The sequence below is a fragment of the Coregonus lavaretus genome (genome assembly GCF_964263955.1).
Source record: "Coregonus lavaretus genome assembly, chromosome: 10".
Classification (NCBI taxonomy): domain Eukaryota; kingdom Metazoa; phylum Chordata; class Actinopteri; order Salmoniformes; family Salmonidae; genus Coregonus; species Coregonus lavaretus.
In genome coordinates, this window is record NC_139997.1 from 26,163,173 (window position 1) to 26,182,804 (window position 19,632).

General features: G+C 45.0%; 1 pseudogene across 1 annotated transcript in view; it reads right to left on the reverse strand.

The window, feature by feature from the left end:
- LOC311135556 (G protein-activated inward rectifier potassium channel 2-like) overlaps nucleotides 1-19,632 on the reverse strand; it is a 113,083-nt pseudogene that overhangs the window by 31,076 nt on the left and 62,375 nt on the right. The window lies entirely within an intron of this gene.

Here is a 19,632-nt window from a genome sequence, read left to right on the forward strand (position 1 = left end):
AGGTAAAGAATACGACTAAATCTAATCAAACTTTATTTAAAGTGCATTTAAAGTTTGATTTGATTTAGTCCTATTTTTCTTCTATGCTTGATCTTGTTTGTTTTTTATTGTGTCTGTGTTTTTTGCTTGCTTATATATTTTGTAGGTTAACGTTTACTGCAGTGGGATAAATCAGGGTCACAAAGAGTGTTTATTGGTAGTCTTACAGTTTTTCTCGATTGTTTACACACATTTTCTGAAAGCATGCCTCATATTCTCAGAACTCTACACACAAATCAAAAAACACACACAATGGGCAAAACCCCTCAATTCTCCAGCAAAATGAAACTTTACATTCAAAACAATGTTATTTCGTATCAAAATGGAATTTTGTTTTCAAATGACACACACAAACCATCATATGAATAGACATTTATAAGAACCAGTTGAACACTGATGTGCTCAATGTAAAACACTATGATGAATGGAAAACACTTCTCCATTCATCATAATGACTTAGGCCTTTTTTTGGTTCAGTGTTGCCATTATTACAGACAGTACATACATAAGTGTGTTGTAAAATATTTGAGAATATTGTTTTTATACTCAGAACACACAAATACACGGTAACAAATATATTTCATTTTCCCCACAAAAACAATGTACACAGTGTACATCCCATTCCCAACCAACACAAAGTTGCACATACAGTGGTCTACATACAAAACAGAAGAATTTAATGTATACAGTTACAGAAAAAAAACTTACAAAAAAAAATAAAAAAAACTATGCTGTATCCTCTCTTCTGTTGCGGTCTGGCCACAGCACCTCATCCACATCACAAGCAATGTTTTCCCTGGCCAAGCAGCGGGGGAAATATCGCCTAGCATGGCGATTCCAGCCATGAAAAGCATCAGCTGCTATAACTCCACTTCCATAGCTTGGAGAAGAGGTATACGCATTTGTGGATTTCGGTCATACACTTTCCATCTCCAGGCAGAAAAAAATTCCTCAATAGGATTGTGGAATGGAGAATATGGAGGGAGATAAACAACTAAAAAGCGTGGGTGGGCAGTGAACCAGTTACGAACCAGAGCAGCCCTGTGGAAACTTACGTTGTCCCAAATGACAACGTACCTGAGCTGCTCTGGGCCATCTACCTGATCTGGTGGAATGAGTGTGTTGTGTAGGGTGTCCAGGAATGTGTTGGGTGGTGTTGTAGGGGCCAAGGGTAGCATGGTGATGGATGACGCCGTGGTGGGTAATCGCTGCACACATTGTGATGTTCCCTCCGCGCTGGCCAGGGACTTGAACAATGGCACGCTGGCCGATGATATTCCTTCCCCTCTTTCGTCTTTTTGTGAGGTTGAATCCAACCTCATCAATGAAGATGAACTGGTGCTCCACTGCAGCCACCTCTAGCTCCAGGACTCTCTGAAACACACATGACAATATCAGAAATAGACATGGAGTGGTCACTATTGTGAAGCACAATCATTATGATTACAATACTGAAATATGTATAATTTATACAATGTTGAGAGTATGCATCAATTGTGGGATTGTATAGGACTCACTTGCACATAGTTATATCGCAATTCTTTGACTCTTTCTGAATTGCGTTCAAATGGCACCCTGTAGACCTGCTTCATCCTAAGATTATTTCTGCGCAAGACACGGTCCAGTGTTGATAAGCTTACCCTATCAATATATTGAAATATCTCATTGTTTTCTATTATTTGTCTTTGTATTTGCCGTAATGTTATGGCCTTATTCTCTAGGACCATGTTCATGATTTCAGTTTCCTGTTCAGGAGACAGAACACGTTCCCGACCACCTTGTGTTGGTAATCTTTCAGTTCTGCCAAACAAATAGTAAAATGCTGTAAATACAAAGTAGAAATACATTTCCCAAATACTTAAAACATACTTTATTTTTACAGTCCTACAGAACAGTCCACAGGCAATACTGTACTACTGTACTCATTGAGTACTGTATTGATATGCAGTACTGCAATTTTCTAGTGAGAGTGGATTTCTTACCTATTCTCATTTCGGAATGTCCGGATGATGGATGCTACAGTGTACCTGCTCAAATTTGGCTGTACTCTTTGCCCAGCCTCCCTCATTGTTAGACCATGGTTGACCACATGATCAACCAAAGTGGCTCGGATCTCATCAGAGATTACGGTCCTTGGCCTTCCTCGTCCTCGTCCTCCCCGTCCTCCTCCTCTTACTCTCACTCCTCTGGCTCTGCCTCTGTTTCCAATGTTGGCATCCATTGCTCCAAAACAGAAGAGCTCACCTGTTGCCCTTTTATGCTAAAGCTCTGATTGCTAATTGTAAAACTGTGTGACGGGTGTTTGCCCATGTGATGAGTCAGTGTGCATATTTGAATGGCAGTGTGTTCATTGTGAAAACAAGAGATTTTCTGCATGAAAATTGTGCCAAATGCAAAGATTTGGGTGTAGTGTTTTGAAAAAAGTGTGTTGTAGAACTGCAATTTGAGTGTAAAGCAGGAATTGTGCTTGTAGTTTAGCAGAATTGGTTCAGGGGGTTGGTGCATGAGTTACATGTTGTGGTCATTGTGTCTCAAGTACCAGTATTTGTGTGTAAACAATTGAGAAAAACTGTAAACAAATCGACTTTGAAACAAAAGTATACACCTCACAAACATGGCTATGGGCTTTAAAAAATAAGACACCTGTACCATGTCAGATATAGAGTGGAAATGTATTCAATTTTGAGTTTGCATCCCAATATTACACTTTATATACATCACTGAAATATAACAAAACCGTTTGACATAGAAACACTGGATTGGAGGCCACTAGAGGGCGATTTGGTCATTTGACTGCAGGAAATGGCTACCTACAGTCGTGGTCAAAGGTTTTGAGAATGACACAAATATTGGTCTTCACAAAGTTTGCTGCTTCAGTGTTATGAGATATTTTTGTCAGATGTTACTATGGTATACTGAAGTATAATTACAAGCATTCCATAAGTGTCAAAGGCTTTTATTGACAATTACATTAAGTTTATGCAAAGAGTCAATATTTGCAGTGTTGACCCTTCTTTTTCAAGACCTCTGCAATCCGCCCTGGCATGCTGTCAATTAACTTCTGGGCCACATCCTGACTGATGGCAGCCCATTCTTGCATAATCAATGCTTGGAGTTTGTCAGAATTTGTGGGTTTTTGTTTGTCCACCCGCCTCTTGAGGATCGACCACAAGTTCTCAATGGGATTAAGGTCTGGGGAGTTTCCTGGCCATGGACCCAACATTTCGATGTTTTGTTCCCCGAGCCACTTAGTTATCACTTTTGCCTTATGGCAAGGTGCTCCATCATGCTGGAAAAGGCATTGGTCGTCACCAAACTGTTCTTGGATGGTTGGGAGAAGTTGCTCTCGGAGGATGTGTTGGTACCATTCTTTATTCATAACTGTGTTCTTAGGCAAAATTGTGAGTGAGCCCACTCCCTTGGCTGAGAAGCTACCCCACACATGAATGATCTCAGGATGCTTTACTGTTGGCATGACACAGGACTGATGGTAGCACTCACCTTGTCTTCTCCGGACAAGGTGTTTTCCAGATGCCCCAAACAATCGGAAAGGGGATTCATCCGAGAAAATGACTTTACCCCAGTCCTCAGCAGTCCAATCCCTGTACCTTTGCAGAATATCAGTCTGTCCCTGATGTTTTTCCTGGAGAGAAGTGGCTTCTTTGCTGCCCTTCTTGACACCAGACCATCCTCCAAAAGTATTCGCCTCACTGTGCGTGCAGATGCACTCACACCTGCCTGCTGCCAATCCTGAGCAAGCTCTGCACTGGTGGTGCCCCGATCCCACAGCTGAATCAACTTTAGGAGACGGTCCTGGCGCTTGCTGGACTTTCTTGGGCGCCCTGACGCCTTCTTCACAACAATTGAACCTCTCTCCTTGAAGTTCTTGATGATCCGATAAATGGTTGATTTAGGTGCAATCTTACTAGCAGCAGTATCCTTGCCTGGGAAGCCCTTTTTGTGCAAAGCAATGATGACGGCACTTGTTTCCTTGCAGGTAACCATGGTTAACAGAGGAAGAACAATGATTTCAAGCACCACCCTCCTTTTAAAGCTTCCAGTCTGTTATTCTAACTCAATCAGCATGACAGAGTGATCTCCAGCCTTGTCTTCGTCAACACTCTCACCTATGTTAACGAGAGAATCACTGACATGATGTCAGCTGGTCCTTTTGTGGCAGGGCTGAAATGCAGTGAAAATGTTTTGGGGGGATTAAGTTCATTTTCATGGCAAAGAGGGACTTTGCAATTAATTGCAATTCATCTGATCACGCTTCATGACATTCTGGAGTATATGCAAATTGCCATCATCAAAACTGAGGCAGCAGACTTTGTGAAAATTAGTATTTGTGTCATTCTCAAAACTTTTGATCACGACATTCAGAAAGTATTCATACCCCTTGACTTATTCCACATTTTGTTGTGTTACAGCCTGAGTTCAAAATGTTTTAAATATATATTTTTTCTCACCCATATACACACAATACCCCATAATGACAAAGGGAAAACATGTTTTTAGACATTTTTGCAAATGTATTGAAAAATAAATACAGAAATATCTAATTTACAGAAGTATTCACACCCCTTCGCTATGACACTCCAAATTGAGCTCTGGTGCATCCAATTTCCTTTGATCATCCTTGATATGTCACTACAATTGTGGAAAATTCAATTGTTTGGACATGATTTAGAAAGAAACACACCCGTCTATATAATGTCCCACAGTTGACAGTGCAAGTCAGAGCAGAAACTATACCATGAAGTCCAAGGAACTGTCCGTAGATCTCCAAGATATAATTGTGATGAGGCATATATCTGGGGAAGGGTATAACACAATTTATAGAGTCTTGAAAGTTTTCAAGAGTACATTGGTCTCCATCATTGGGAAATTGAAAAAAATATGGAACTACCCAGACTCTGACTAGAGCTGGCCGTCCGACCAAACTGAGCAACAGGGTAAGAAGGACCTTGGTCAGGGAGGCCATGGGAGAACCTGCCAGAAGGACAACAGTCTCTACAGCACTTCACCAATCTGGGCCAGACAGAAGCCACTCCTGAGAAAAAGGCACATGACAGCACACCTGGAGTTTGCAAAAAGGTTTGTGAATAACTTTGAGAGCATAAGACAAAAGATTCTGTGGTCTGATGAGACAAAATGTGTACTCTTTGGCCTGAATGCAAAGCGCTATGTCTGGAGAAAACCAGGCACAGCTCATCCATCACCCGTCTAAAGCATGGTGGTGGCAGCATCATGCTATGGGGATGCTTTTCAGCGGCAGGGACTGGGAGACTGGTAAAGATAAGAGGGAATAATGCATGAAGCCAAATACAGGCAAATCCTTAATGAGAACCTGCTTCAGAGAGCAAACGACCTTAGACTGGGGCGAAGATTTAAGTTCCAACAGGACAATGACCATAAGCATACAGCCAAAGCAATGCTGGAATGTGAAAGTTCTTGAGTGGCCCAGCCAAAGCCCAGACTTGAATCCCATTGAAAATCTGTTGAAAGACTTGAACATTGCTGTTCACCCCCGCTCCCCATCTACACTGAATAAAAATATAAGCGCAACATGTAAAGCGTTGGTCCCATGTTTCATGTTTCATGAGCTGAAATAAAATATCCCGAAATGTTACATACGCACAAATAGATTATTTATCAAAAGATTTGTGCTCATTTGTTTACATCCCTGTTTGGGAGCATTTCTCCATCAAGATAATCCATCCACCTGACAGGTGTGGCATAGCAAGAAGCTGATTAAACCGCATGATCTTTACACAGGTGCTGGGGACAATAAAAGACCACTCTAAAATGTGCAGTTTTGTCACACAACACAATGCTACAGATGTCTCAAGTTTTAAGGGAGCTTGCAATTGGCATGCTGACAGCAGGAATGTCCACCAGAGCTGTTGCCAGAGAATTGAATGTTAATTTCTCTACCATAAGCCGCCTCCAACGTCATTTTAGAGTATTTGGCAGTACGTCCAACCGGCCTCACAACCGCAGACCACGTGTAACCACGCCAGCCCAGGACCTCCACATCCGGCTTCTTCACTTTTGGGATCATCTGAGACCAGCACCACTGAAGAATTTCTGCAGAAACTGTCAGAAACCATCTCAGGGAAGCTCATCTGCATGCTCATTGTCCTCACCAGGGTCTTGACCTGACTACAGTTCGGCGTCGTAACCAACTTCAGTGGGCAAATGCTCACCTTCGATGGCCACTGGAACGCTGGAGAAGTGTGCCGTTTACGGATTAATCCCTGTTTCAACTGTACCGGGCAGATTGCGTGTATGGCCTTGTATGGGCGAACGGTTTGCTGATGTCAACATTGTGAACAGAATGCCCCATGGTGGTGGTGGGTTTATGGTATGGGCAGGAATAAGCTATGCACAACGAACACAATTGCATTTTATTGATGCAATTTGAATGCACAGAGATATCAGGATGAGATCCTGAGGCCCATTGTCATGCCATTCATCCACCGCCATCACCTCATGTTTCAGCATGATAATGCACAGCCCCATGTCGCAAGGAACTGTACACAATTCCTGGAAGCTGAAAATGTCCCCGTTCTTCCATGGCCTACACACTCACCAGACATGTCACCCATTTAGCATGTTTGGGATGCTCTGGATCGACGCATACGACAGCATGTTCCAGTTCCCACCAATATCCAGCAACTTCGCACAGCCATTGAAGAGGAGTGGGACAACATTGGCCACAATCAACAGCCTGATCAACTCTATGCGAAGGAGATGTGTCGTGCTGCATGAGGCAAATGGTGGTCACACCAGATACAGACTGGTTTTCTGATCCACACCCCTACATTTTGATTTTAAGGTATCTTCAGATTCATATCTGTATTCCCAGTCATGTGAAATCCATAGATTAGGGCCTAATGAATTTATTTCAATTGACTGATTTCCTTATATGAACTGTAAATCAGTAAAATCTCAGAAATTGTAGCATGTTGCGTTTATATTTTTGTTCAGTGTAAATTAACAGAGCTTGCGGAAATCTGCAAGGAAGAACGGGAGAAAATCCCCAAATCGAGATGTGCAAAGCTGATACAGACATACGCAAGACTACTCAAAGCTACAAGGTATTGACTAAGGGGTGTGAATACTTATGTAAATTAAATATTTCTGTATTTAATTTTCAATAAATTTTCTAAAATTGTGAAAATCATGTTTTCATTTTGTCATTATCGGGTATTGTGTGTAGATGGGTGAGAAAAACATGGATTTAATCAATTTTGAATTCAGGCTGTATCACAACAAAATGTGACATATTTCCAGAAGCTAGGCGTATTTCGCACGTCACTACTTCACAGGATAGGCATTTTAACTCAAAATGTGTTTTTTGGCAGAAATGCCTTCTGGAACATGTGAACTTTCATGTGCCTTAATAACAAACTTGTATGCAAATACAATTGTTAAATTAGGAGCCTAGTTTGTTTAGCCACGGCTTTTTTGAAAGATACACCACATGACCAAAAGTATGTGGACACCTGCTTGTCAAACATCTCATTCCAAAATCATGGGCATTAATATGGAGTTGGTCCCCCCTTTGCTTCTACAACAACCTCCACTCTTCTGGGAGGGCTTTCCACTAGATGTTGGAACATTGTGGTCCTCTGTAGCTCAGCTGGTAGAGCACAGCACTTGTAACGCCAGGGTAGTGGGTTCGATCCCCGGGACCACCCATACACAAAAATGTATGCCCGCATGACTGTAAGTCGCTTTGGATAAAAGCGTCTGCTAAATGGCATATTATTATTATTATTATTATTACTTCGGGGACTTGCTTCCATGATTAGGCAGTCTGCGTTCCAATTCATCCCAAAGGTGTTCGATGGGGTTGAGGTCAGGGCTCAGTGCAGGCCAGTCAAGTTCTTCCACACTGATCTTGACAAATGATTTCTGTAAGGACCTTGCTTTGTGCATGGGGGCATTGTCACGGAAGCACAGAATCGTCTAGAATGTCATTGTATGCTGTAGCGTTAAGATTTCCCTTCACTTGGACTAAGGGGCCTAGCCTGAACCATAAAAAACAGCCCCAGACCATTATTCCTCCTCCACCAAACTTTACAGTTGGCACTATCCATCGGGGCAGTTAGCTTTCTCCTGGCATCCGCCAAACCCAGATTTGTCCGTCGGACTGCCAGATGGTGAAGCGTGATTCATCAATCCAGAGAACGCGTTTCCACTTCTCCAGAGTCCAATGGTGGCAAGCTTTACAACACTCCAGCCGACGCTTGGTATTGTGCATGGTGATCTTAGGCTTGTGTGAGGACAGACGATTTTTACGCACTACGCGGTTCAGCATTCGGCGGTCCCATTCTGTGAGCTTGTGTGGCCTACCACTTCGCAGCTGAGCCATTGTTGCTTATATTTCCACTTCACAATTACAGCATTTACAGTTGACTGTAGGAGGGCAGAAATTTGACGAACTGACTTGTTGAAAAGGTGGCATCCTATGACAGTGCCACATTGAATGTCACTGAGCTCTTCAGTAAGGCCATTCTACTGATAATGTTTGTCTATGGAGATTGCATGGCTGTGTGCTCGATTTTATACACCTGTCAGCAACGGGTGTGGCTGAAATAGCCAAATCCACTAATTTGAAGGCATCGCCACATACTTTTGCATATATAGTGTGTAGCGTTAGCCATGGAGAACATTGCTGCCCTGAATTTAGCAGGCGCTACGACAAAGATCAGTGGGAAAAAGTTGCGATGGACTACTTTCTGCACACGGTCAGTGTGAACCTGAGTGTCTTGACTTACGCGGGTCAAACAAGCTGTAGCTAAAAACAAAACAGAGTTAAAGGGGTTCCAGACTGCCATGAAGTGTTCATCCATGTATACAGGTAAGAGTCTAGCTACATTATTAGATATTATACGTTTCAAATTTGGTCAGAAGTCATTTTCATTGCAAGTTAAAGCGTATTGTTAGCTAGCTAGCTAGCAAACGTTAGCTTTCTGGCTCGCTAGCTAACATTATGTGTGTGATCTGTGTAGAAATATTATCAGTATCTCAGAAAGCCATTTGCATTGCTAGTTATAGCCTAATGTTAGCTAGCTAGCTAGTATTGAACCTAGTTGGTTAGCTTTAGCTACCTGCAGATTCTTACTACAACATTTCATGCATGGTGGCTAGCTATGACAATCCGTTTGTATTGCTAGTAGGGTTGGGATTATGGTTCATTGTTAGAAAGTGAACCATCATGAACCCTAATAGCTAGCTAGCTACATGTCTAAACAAAAGACTTCACTTCGCCAGATGTTTACATGACCCATCAAGTTAGCCAGGTGTGTCTGGGGGTGATTGCAGCCATCTATTATATTTCATGAACATGTATACATGTCTAGACAATAGTGACCCATCCACTTAGCTCAGAGATCATCAACTAGATTCAGCCGAGGGCCGTTTTATTTAATTTTTTTGAGCGGATGGTCAGGTTGCTGAAAATAATGACCAATAATTTGTAGACTGCAAATTGACTGCAAGAACAGATACAATATTTTACTAAAATATAATAATTTTAAACCTTGCTTGCATTTATATACGATCACATGTATCTCTCTATTATGCGTGGGAATACTTTGGAAATCCAAAATTAAAATGACCTGGAGCTGATTTGCTGGTGTTTTTACAATCTTTTATGTCCAACAATTAAAAAATTATAATGATTACTCACGGGCCAAATTCAGCCTGCGGGGCCGCCGCCAGTTGGGGACCCCTGACTTAGCTAGATGTGGCTGGGCGTGGTTATATAATTTCTTTCACATTCTTAGCTAGATGTGGCTAGGGGGTGGTTATAGCATTTCTTTCACATGACCCATCAATTTAGACAAGTGGGTCTGGGTAAGCATCATCTAATAATTATAAAATATTTATAAAATATTTATATCTGGACACTTTCTATTTTTGATATTGCTACTATGCAAATATGCAAGTAACCATTTCACTGTACCGTTTGCGCCTTCTCTATCCATGTGACAAATACACTTTGATTTGATTTCATATAGTGTGTGTTTACCAGAGACAGTAATGTGAAGAACAACATGACCTGCACCAAAGTCAGATTAGGATATAGGCCAAGGACTAGATAAAGTGTATTTTTACCTGGAGTTTTAACTTATTGTAGGCTACTACCTTCACCACTTTTAGCCTTGAAATCTTTGGTTGTTTACTACACTACCTTACTCACTCTGTTTAGCACATGGCCTCACGTGAATGCTTAAACAGATGGGTGGGCCTAAGGCTTAAGAGGGTGTGAACGATGCTGAATAGGTGTAGACAAAGAAAAGCTCTCCAGTAGGTGTACCAAAACATTCAAGGGCCATTTTCTCAAAACTGTGGTTACAAGTTTATCAACTTTCAAAGCAGAATGACTTTCCCATTGTTCCTCAACTTCAGTGTATAATATACCATTTTGTAGCTCTGAGTCTCTACTTTTATCCAATGTAAAAAAACACAATTTGAAAAGTTGCAACATAAGACCGAATCAAGGTGGTCGGTCACAAATGTGGAATAAGTCAAGGGGTATGAATACTTTCTGAGGGCACTGTATGTATTTTTACTATGTTTTGTATTTTTCCCCAGGTCGTTGCTGTAAATTAGAATGTATACTCAGTCAACTCCCCTGGTAAAATATTTTATTTAACTTTGATTTTATAAATAAAATAGCCTATTACAGTTTTTCCTCAATCGCGTACAGCAATTTTTTGATCTGTGTTGAAACGCATCTATAGCAGAACAGCAATGATAAATGTTCAAATACATTTACAGAACTTCTGATCATTTTCTTGCTTTAGTACCTGACTTGCATATTTTAGACCACCTTTTGCAAAACATGAAATACAAATGTCATCAGTGAATACAAAATTCACTGTTAAGTGTTTTGTTCACAGAATATTAACACATTGTTTTCATCAGAAGTGAAATGTGTGCAATTGTGTTCACTGTTTCCGGCAATCAGTAAACACTACTGCAAGAAATTCTAAATCATCTCATCAGTGTCATACCATGTACAGTGAAGGAAAAAAGTATTTGATCCCCTGCTGATTTTGTATGTTTGCCCACTGACAAAGAAATGATCAGTCTATAATTTTAATGGTAGGTTTATTTGAACAGTGAGAGACAGAATAACAACAAAAAAATCTAGAAAAACACATGTCAAAAATGTTATAAATTGATTTTCATTTTAATGAGGGAAATAAGTATTTGACCCCCTCGCAATCAGATAGATTTTTGGCTCCCAGGTGTCTTTTATACAGGTAACGAGCTGAGATTAGGAGCACATTCTTAAAAGGAGTGCTCCTAATCTCAGCTTGTTACCTGTATAAAAGACACCTGTCCACAGAAGCAATCAATCAATCAGATTCCAAACTCTCCACCATGGCCAAGACCAAAGAGCTCTCCAAGGATGTCAGGGATAAGATTGTAGACCTACACAAGGCTGGAATAGCTACAAGACCATCGCCAAGCAGCTTGGTGAGAAGGTGACAACAGTTGGTGCGATTATTCGCAAATGGAAGAAACGCAAAATAACTGTCAATCTCCCTCGGCCTGGGGCTCCATGCAAGATCTCCCCTCGTGGAGTTGCAATGATCATGAGAATGGTGAGGAATCAGCCCAGAACTACACGGGAGGATCTTGTCAATGATCTCAAGGCAGCTGGGACCATAGTCACCAAGAAAACAATTGGTAACACACTACGCCGTGAAGGACTGAAATCCTGCAGCGCCCGCAAGGTCCCCCTGCTCAAGAAAGCACATATACATGCCCGTCTGAAGTTTGCCAATGAACATCTGAATGATTCAGAGGAGAACTGGATGAAAGTGTTGTGGTCAGATGAGACCAAAATTGAGCTCTTTGGCATCAACTCAACTCGCCGTGTTTGGAGGAGGAGGAATGCTGCCTATGACCCCAAGAACACCATCCCCACCGTCAAACATGGAGGTGGAAACATTATGCTTTGGGGGTGTTTTTCTGCTAAGGGGACACGAGAACTTCACTGCATCAAAGGGACGATGGACGGGGCCATGTACCGTCAAATCTTGGGTGAGAACCTCCTTCCCTCAGCCAGGGCATTGAAAATGGGTCGTGGACGGGTATTCCAGCATGACAATGACCCAAAACACACGGCCAAGGCAACAAAGGAGTGGCTCAAGAAGAAGCACATTAAGGTCCTGGAGTGGCCTAGCCAGTCTCCAGACCTTAATCCCATAGAAGATCTGTGGAGGGAGCTGAAGGTTCGAATTGCCAAACGTCAGCCTCGAAACCTTAATGACTTGGAGAAGATCTGCAAAGAGGAGTGGGACAAAATCCCTTCTGAGATGTGTGCAAATCTGGTGGCCAACTACAAGAAACGTCTGACCTCTGTGATTGCCAACAAGGGTTTTGCCACCAAGTACTAAATCATTGTCACGAATTCCGCCGAGGCTGCTCCTCCTCCTTGTTCGGGCAGGCTTCGGCGTTCGTCGTCTCCGGAGTACTAGCTGCTACCGTTTGATGTTCTCTGTGTTTGTTTGGTTTTGTCTGTTTGGTGCACCTGTGTCTTATCCTGTCCTGATTATGTCACCTATAAGTTTCCTTTGGTTTTGTTTGTAGTTGTGTGTTGTTGTACGCCTGTCCGTTGAGGTTTTGGATTTTGCATTCTTGTTATTAAGTGTATTGACGCACTGTTTGCGCATTGCTTATGTTTAGTGTTTTACGCACTGTTTTGCGTATCGCTCGCCTCCGTTATTTGAGGCCCTTTAATTTGTATTGTCATTAGCTGACAAGTAAAGTCTGTTTGGACTAAGCTTCTGTGTCCTGCGCCTGACTCCAACACCACATCCACCTCAAAACACTGACAGAACAACACACCTTTCATGGAGTCAGCAGGAGCAGCGGCGGCGACCGAGTCGCTGGAGGATCGGGTCAGCTGCCAGGACGCCAGGATCCAGCAACTCGGCTCCGCCATGCAGGAAGTCATGAACACCCTGCGCCGATGGGAAAGGGGAGGCGTGCCCACACCTCCTCCTACAGTACCACCACCATCGGCCAGTCCCACCAGACCGGTTCCGGAATCCAGTGGGATTCGGCTCTCGCTCCCGAGGGCGTATGATGGCACAGCAGCCGGGTGTCAGGGGTTCCTCCTGCAGGTGGAACTCTACCTGGCCACCATACACCCGGCGCCCTCGGGATACGAGAGCGTGTCCGCCCTCATCTCCTGTCTCTCCGGCAAGGCGTTGGAGTGGGCCAACGCCGAATGGAGGGGAATAGACGCCGCCACCATCAGCTACGCGGAGTTCTCCCGCCGCTTCAGGGCTGTTTTCGATCACCCTCCTGAGGGTAAAGCGGCGGGGGAGCGTCTGTTCCACCTCCGACAGGGGAAGAGGAGCGCACAGGATTTCGCCCTGGATTTTCGGACTCTAGCGGTGGATGCGGGGTGGAATGAGAAGGCCCTCATCGACCACTATAGGTGTAGCCTGCGAGAGGACGTTCGTCGAGAGCTGGCCTGCAGGGACACCAATCTGTCCTTTGACCAGCTAGTGGACATGTCCATCCGGCTGGATACCCTGCTGGCCACCCGCGGACGTCCCGAGATGGGGCCGTCCTTTCCATCCCCCAGCACCTCCGAGCCGATCCCAATGGAGCTCGGGGGTGCTGGCGCTAGAGGGAGAAGGAGAGAGAATCTGAGGGGGGCCGTCCCCTACACCAGCTGTGGCCGTGGAGGACACACTGCGGCTAGGTGCTGGGGAGGGTCTCCAGGGAATCGGGACAACAGGTCGCGCACTGGAGAGTCATTTCAGGTGAGTAGGCACCCCACTCACCCAGAGCTCTCTGTTGTTCACTTTTGTATACCTGTAGTATTTTCTCAGGTTGCATCTCATTCCCAGCATAAGGCGCTAGTCGATTCAGGCGCAGCTGGGAATTTTATTGATCGGAAATTTTGTTCTAGGTTAGGGATTCCCCTCCTGCCCGTTGATACACCCTTTCCTGTCCATGCCCTAGATAGCCGCCCGTCGGGGTCTGGGTTGATTAGGGAAGTCACAGCGCCACTAAAGATGAAGACGCAGGGGGGTCATGAGGAGATTATTCAGTTGTACCTAATTGACTCTCCTGCGTATCCCGTGGTGCTGGGGCTTCCTTGGTTAGTCACCCATGACCCCACCATTTCGTGGCAACAGAGGGCTCTCAAGGAATGGTCTGGCCAGTGTGTTGGGCGATGTCTAGGTGTTTCCGTGGTGGCGACTACGGTGGAGAGTCCGAACCAAGTGCCCGCAATGCACATTCCCCCTGAGTATGAGGATTTGGCACTCGTGTTCAGCAAGACGAGGGCGACACGATTGCCACCTCATAGGCAGGGAGATTGTGCGATAAACCTCCAGACAGGTGCGGCACTTCCGCGGAGCCATGTGTATCCTCTGTCTCAAGAGGAGACGGCGGCTATGGAGACATACATAGCTGAGTCCCTGAAACAGGGATACATACGGCCCTCCACTTCCCCTGCGTCCTCGAGTTTCTTTTTTGTGAAGAAGAAAGATGGAGGTTTGCGCCCGTGTATTGATTATCGTAGTCTCAATCAGATCACTGTGAAATACAGTTACCCTCTTCCTCTGATTGCGAGTATGACTGAATCATTACGCGGGGCGCGGTTCTTCACAAAACTGGATCTCAGGAGCGCTTATAACTTGGTGCGCATTAGGGAGGGGGATGAATGGAAGACAGCATTTAGTACCACCTCAGGTCATTATGAGTATCTTGTCATACCATACGGGTTAATGAATGCTCCTTCAGTCTTCCAATCATTTGTGGACGAGATCTTCCGAGACCTGCATGGGCAGGGAGTGGTAGTGTACATTGACGACATCTTAGTGTACTCTGCTACACGTGCCGAGCATGTAGCCCTGGTACGCCGAGTGTTGGGTAGACTGTTGGAGCATGACTTGTATGTCAAGGCAGAGAAATGTCTGTTTTTCCAGGAGTCCATCTCCTTCTTGGGTCATCGGTTGTCCGCGTCAGGGGTGAAGATGGAGATTGACCGTGTGTCAGCCGTGCGTAACTGGCAAACCCCAACCACTGTGAAAGAGGTGCAGCAGTTTTTGGGTTTTGCCAATTACTACCGGAGGTTTATCCGGGGTTTTGGACAGGTAGCAGCTCCCATTACTTCCCTGCTGAAGGGGGGCCCGGTGCGTTTGCAGTGGTCAGCTGAGGCGGACAGGGCGTTTTGTAAACTGAAGGACCTGTTCACCTCGGCTCCGGTGCTGGCGCACCCGGACCCCGCTTTAGCGTTCCAGGTAGAGGTGGACGCGTCAGAGGCCGGTATTGGGGCAGTACTGTCGCAACGCTCAGGCACGCCACCTAAGCTCCGTCCCTGCGCTTTTTATTCTAAGAAGCTCAGCCCGGCGGAGCGTAATTATGACGTAGGGGACAGGGAGCTGTTAGCCGTGGTTCAAGCCCTAAAGGTGTGGAGGCATTGGCTTGAGGGGGCTCAACACCCTTTTCTCATTCTGACCGACCATCGTAACCTGGAGTACATCCGGGCAGCTAGGAGATTAAACCCTCGTCAGGCTAGGTGGAACATGTTCCTGACCCGGTTCGTTTTTAAGATCACGTACATCCCAGGGTCCCAGAACGGTAAGGCAGATGCCCTGTACCGGCGGTATGACACAGAGGAGAGGTCCATTGAGCCCACTCCCATACTGCCGGAGTCTTGTCTGGTGGCACCGGTGGTATGGGAGGTCGATGCGGAAATTGAGCGGGCGTTACGCACCGACCCTACTCCCCCAGAGTGTCCAGTGGGTCGGACGTACGTGCCGCTCGAGGTCCGTGATCGGCTCATTTATTGGGCTCATACGTCACCCTCCTCTGGACATCCAGGTATTGGCCAGACAGCGCACTGCCTTAGTGTTAAATACTGGTGGCCAACATTGGCTAAGGACGTGAGGGTTTATGTCTCCTCCTGCTCGGTGTGCGCTCAGTGTAAGGCGCCTAGACACCTGCCCAGGGGGAAGTTACAACCCCTGCCCGTTCCACAACGGCCGTGGTCTCACCTCTCGGTGGACTTTGTCACGGACCTTCCCCCCTCCCAGGGGAATACCACTATTCTGGTCGTTGTGGATCGGTTCTCTAAGGCCTGTCGTCTCATTCATATGCCGGGTCTCCCTACTGCCCTACAGACCGCTGAGGCTTTGTTCACCCACGTCTTCCGGCACTACGGGGTTCCCGAGGATATAGTGTCTGATCGGGGTCCCCAGTTCACCTCTAGAGTCTGGAGGGCGTTCATGGAACGCTTGGGGGTCTCGGTTAGCCTTACCTCGGGTTACCACCCGGAGAGTAATGGGCAGGTGGAGAGAGTAAACCAGGATGTGGGTAGGTTTCTGAGATCCTATTGCCAGGGCCGGCCGGAGGAGTGGTCGGGGTATATCCCCTGGGCAGAGATGGCTCAGAACTCTCTCCGCCACTCCTCTACTAACCTGACCCCTTTTCAGTGTGTGTTAGGTTATCAGCCGGTTCTGGCACCATGGCATCAGAGCCAGATCGAGGCTCCTGCGGTGGATGAGTGGTTTCGGCGCTCGGAGGAGACGTGGAACGCTACCCATGTCCATCTGCAGCGGGCCATCCGCAGGCAGAAGGCGAGCGCCGACCTCCACCGCAGTGAGGGTCCAGTCTACGCCCCTGGAGATCGAGTCTGGCTCTCGACTCGAAACCTGCCCCTTCGCCTGCCCTGCCGGAAGCTTGGCCGGCGGTTTGTGGGGCCATTTAAAGTCCTGAGGAGATTGAATGAGGTGTGTTACAGGTTGCAACTGCCCAATGACTATCATATTAACCCCTCATTCCATGTGTCTCTCCTCAGGCCGGTGGTAGCTGGTCCACTCCAGGAGAGTGAGATAAGGGAGACCCCTCCGCCCCCACTGGACATCGAGGGGGCTCCGGCGTACTCAGTCCGGTCCATCGTGGATTCGAGACGTCGGATGGGGGGTCTACAATATCTCGTGGAGTGGGAGGGGTACGGTCCGGAGGAACGGTGCTGGGTGCCTCGGAGGGACATTTTAGATCCATCCCTCCTGACTGAGTTCCATCGCAGTCATCCTACGCGCCCTGCTCCACGTCCTCCTGGCCGTCCCCGAGGCCGGGGTCGGCGCACGGCTGGAGCCGCGCGTCAAGGGGGGGGGGTACTGTCACGAATTCCGCCGAGGCTGCTCCTCCTCCTTGTTCGGGCAGGCTTCGGCGTTCGTCGTCCCCGGAATACTAGCTGCTACCGTTTGATGTTCTCTGTGTTTGTTTGGTTTTGTCTGTTTGGTGCACCTGTGTCTTATCCTGTCCTGATTATGTCACCTATAAGTTTCCTTTGGTTTTGTTTGTAGTTGTGTGTTGTTGTACGCCTGTCCGTTGAGGTTTTGGATTTTGCATTCTTGTTATTAAGTGTATTGACGCACTGTTTGCGCATTGCTTATGTTTAGTGTTTTACGCACTGTTTTGCGTATCGCTCGCCTCCGTTATTTGAGGCCCTTTCATTTGTATTGTCATTAGCTGACAAGTAAAGTCTGTTTGGACTAAGCTTCTGTGTCCTGCGCCTGACTCCAACACCACATCCACCTCAAAACACTGACAATCATGTTTTGCAGAGGGGTCAAATACTTATTTCCCTCATTAAAATGCAAATCAATTTATAACATTTTTCACATGCGTTTTTCTGGATTTTGTTGTTGTTATTCTGTCTCTCACTGTTCAAATAAACCTACCATTAAAATTATAGACTGATAATTTCTTTGTCAGTGTGCAGACGTACAAAATCAGCAGGGGATTAAAAACTTTTTTCCTTCACTGTACAACATATGGAAAGGTGTAGGCAATGGGGACAGTCTAATTGTTATGTTTTTTGTTGTTTTGTTTTTTACAGTATTGCGAACATGCAGAGAATTAAGTTGGGTTACTTTGGCTTACTCCTAAATCATCATCTCCAACATTGTGACCTTCCCTTATAAAGCTTTGCTTTGGTGTGGATTTAGGCCAATATATTCATATATGTTGTGTTCCTCGATTGTATTCACCTTTCCTTATTTCTATTGTGGATTGTGTTTCTTTACGCAAATGGTAAATTGACAAAACTATTAGCAAACCAACCTTTGTATTGAACACATACAATTGGAATGTGAGGATACCGATGAATGAATCCTGCACACAATGTGCTTATTTTTTATAATAATTTTTTATCAGGAATAATATTGAATTTGATGTGTATGATATTGTTTTGTGAAATATGCATAAAAGGTGAGTAATTGCCCATAATTCTGCATATTTGGATAGTTGTACTTCCAATTTGGATCATCATTATTTAGTGACTGCAAAGAAAATGTATTGATCTACTGGGATTTTGTAAACACAGACTAACTTTCTGTTTCTGTTTTGTCTAACAAATGATATTTTGGATTCACGTCTCCAACTCAACCAAAAAAAAGAAAAAAAAGAAATGGGATTAAGCCAGTGGCATTGTCAACCAATCAATATTACTTTTGTAATACAGTAAATAGTCTAAAGTTAAGGCTATATTACAAACTACATTAATTCAATCTTAAAATGAGTAACACATCCATGGCCTATAACTATAAACTATAAATGTCTTATTACGTAATCATATCACAAATGCAGAATATCGAATGGCATTGCTCACTTGCACCATGCACTTTAATGTAATCTCAACTGCAATCCCAGGTCATTTGGTTCTGCTATTATCTCTCCCTCCCCTCCTGGAGGACCTGAGCCCTAGGACCATGCCTCAGGACTACCAGAACATTCCTCAGTCCCCAGTCCACCTGGTCGTGCTGCTGCTCCAGTTTCAACTGTTCTGCCTGCGGCTATGGAACCCTGAACGGTTCACCGTACGTGCTACCTTGTCTCGGACCTGCTGTTTTCGACTCTCTCTCTCTCTCTACCGCACCTGCTGTCTCGACCTCTGAATGCTCGGCTATGAAAAGCCAACTGACCTTTACTCCTGAGGTACTGACCTGTTGCACCCTCTACAACTACTGTGGTTATTATTTGACCATGCTGGTCATCTATGAATGTTTAAACATCTTGAAGAACAATCTGGCATTAATGGCCATATACTCTTATAATCTCCACCCGGCACAGCCAGAAGAGGACTGGCCACCCCTCAGAGCCTGGTTCCTCTCTAGGTTTCTTCCTAGGTTCCTGCCTTTCCAGGGAGTTTTTCCTAGCCACCGTGCTTCTGCATCTGCATTGCTTGTTTTAGGCTGGGTTTCTGTATAGCACTTTGTGACATCTGCTGATGTAAAAAGGGCTTTATAAATAAATAAATGTGATTGATTGATTGATTTGAAGCACAGTGATAATACATTAGTCTATTGTATGGTTTTAAATGGTTGAAAGCGCAATGATAGACATTTGGATGACCACTGAACCAAAAATCAGACAATTGGAATTTGGTTGTGCTTTTAGATGATTAAAGCATAGTGATAACACATTGGAAATTCAATTAACTTTTGGCTGTCTTTTTGAGTGGGTAAATATTAGTTGCAATCTCACTGATCAACGTCTCAACCAAATATTTCCCAATTATCCATGTTGAAA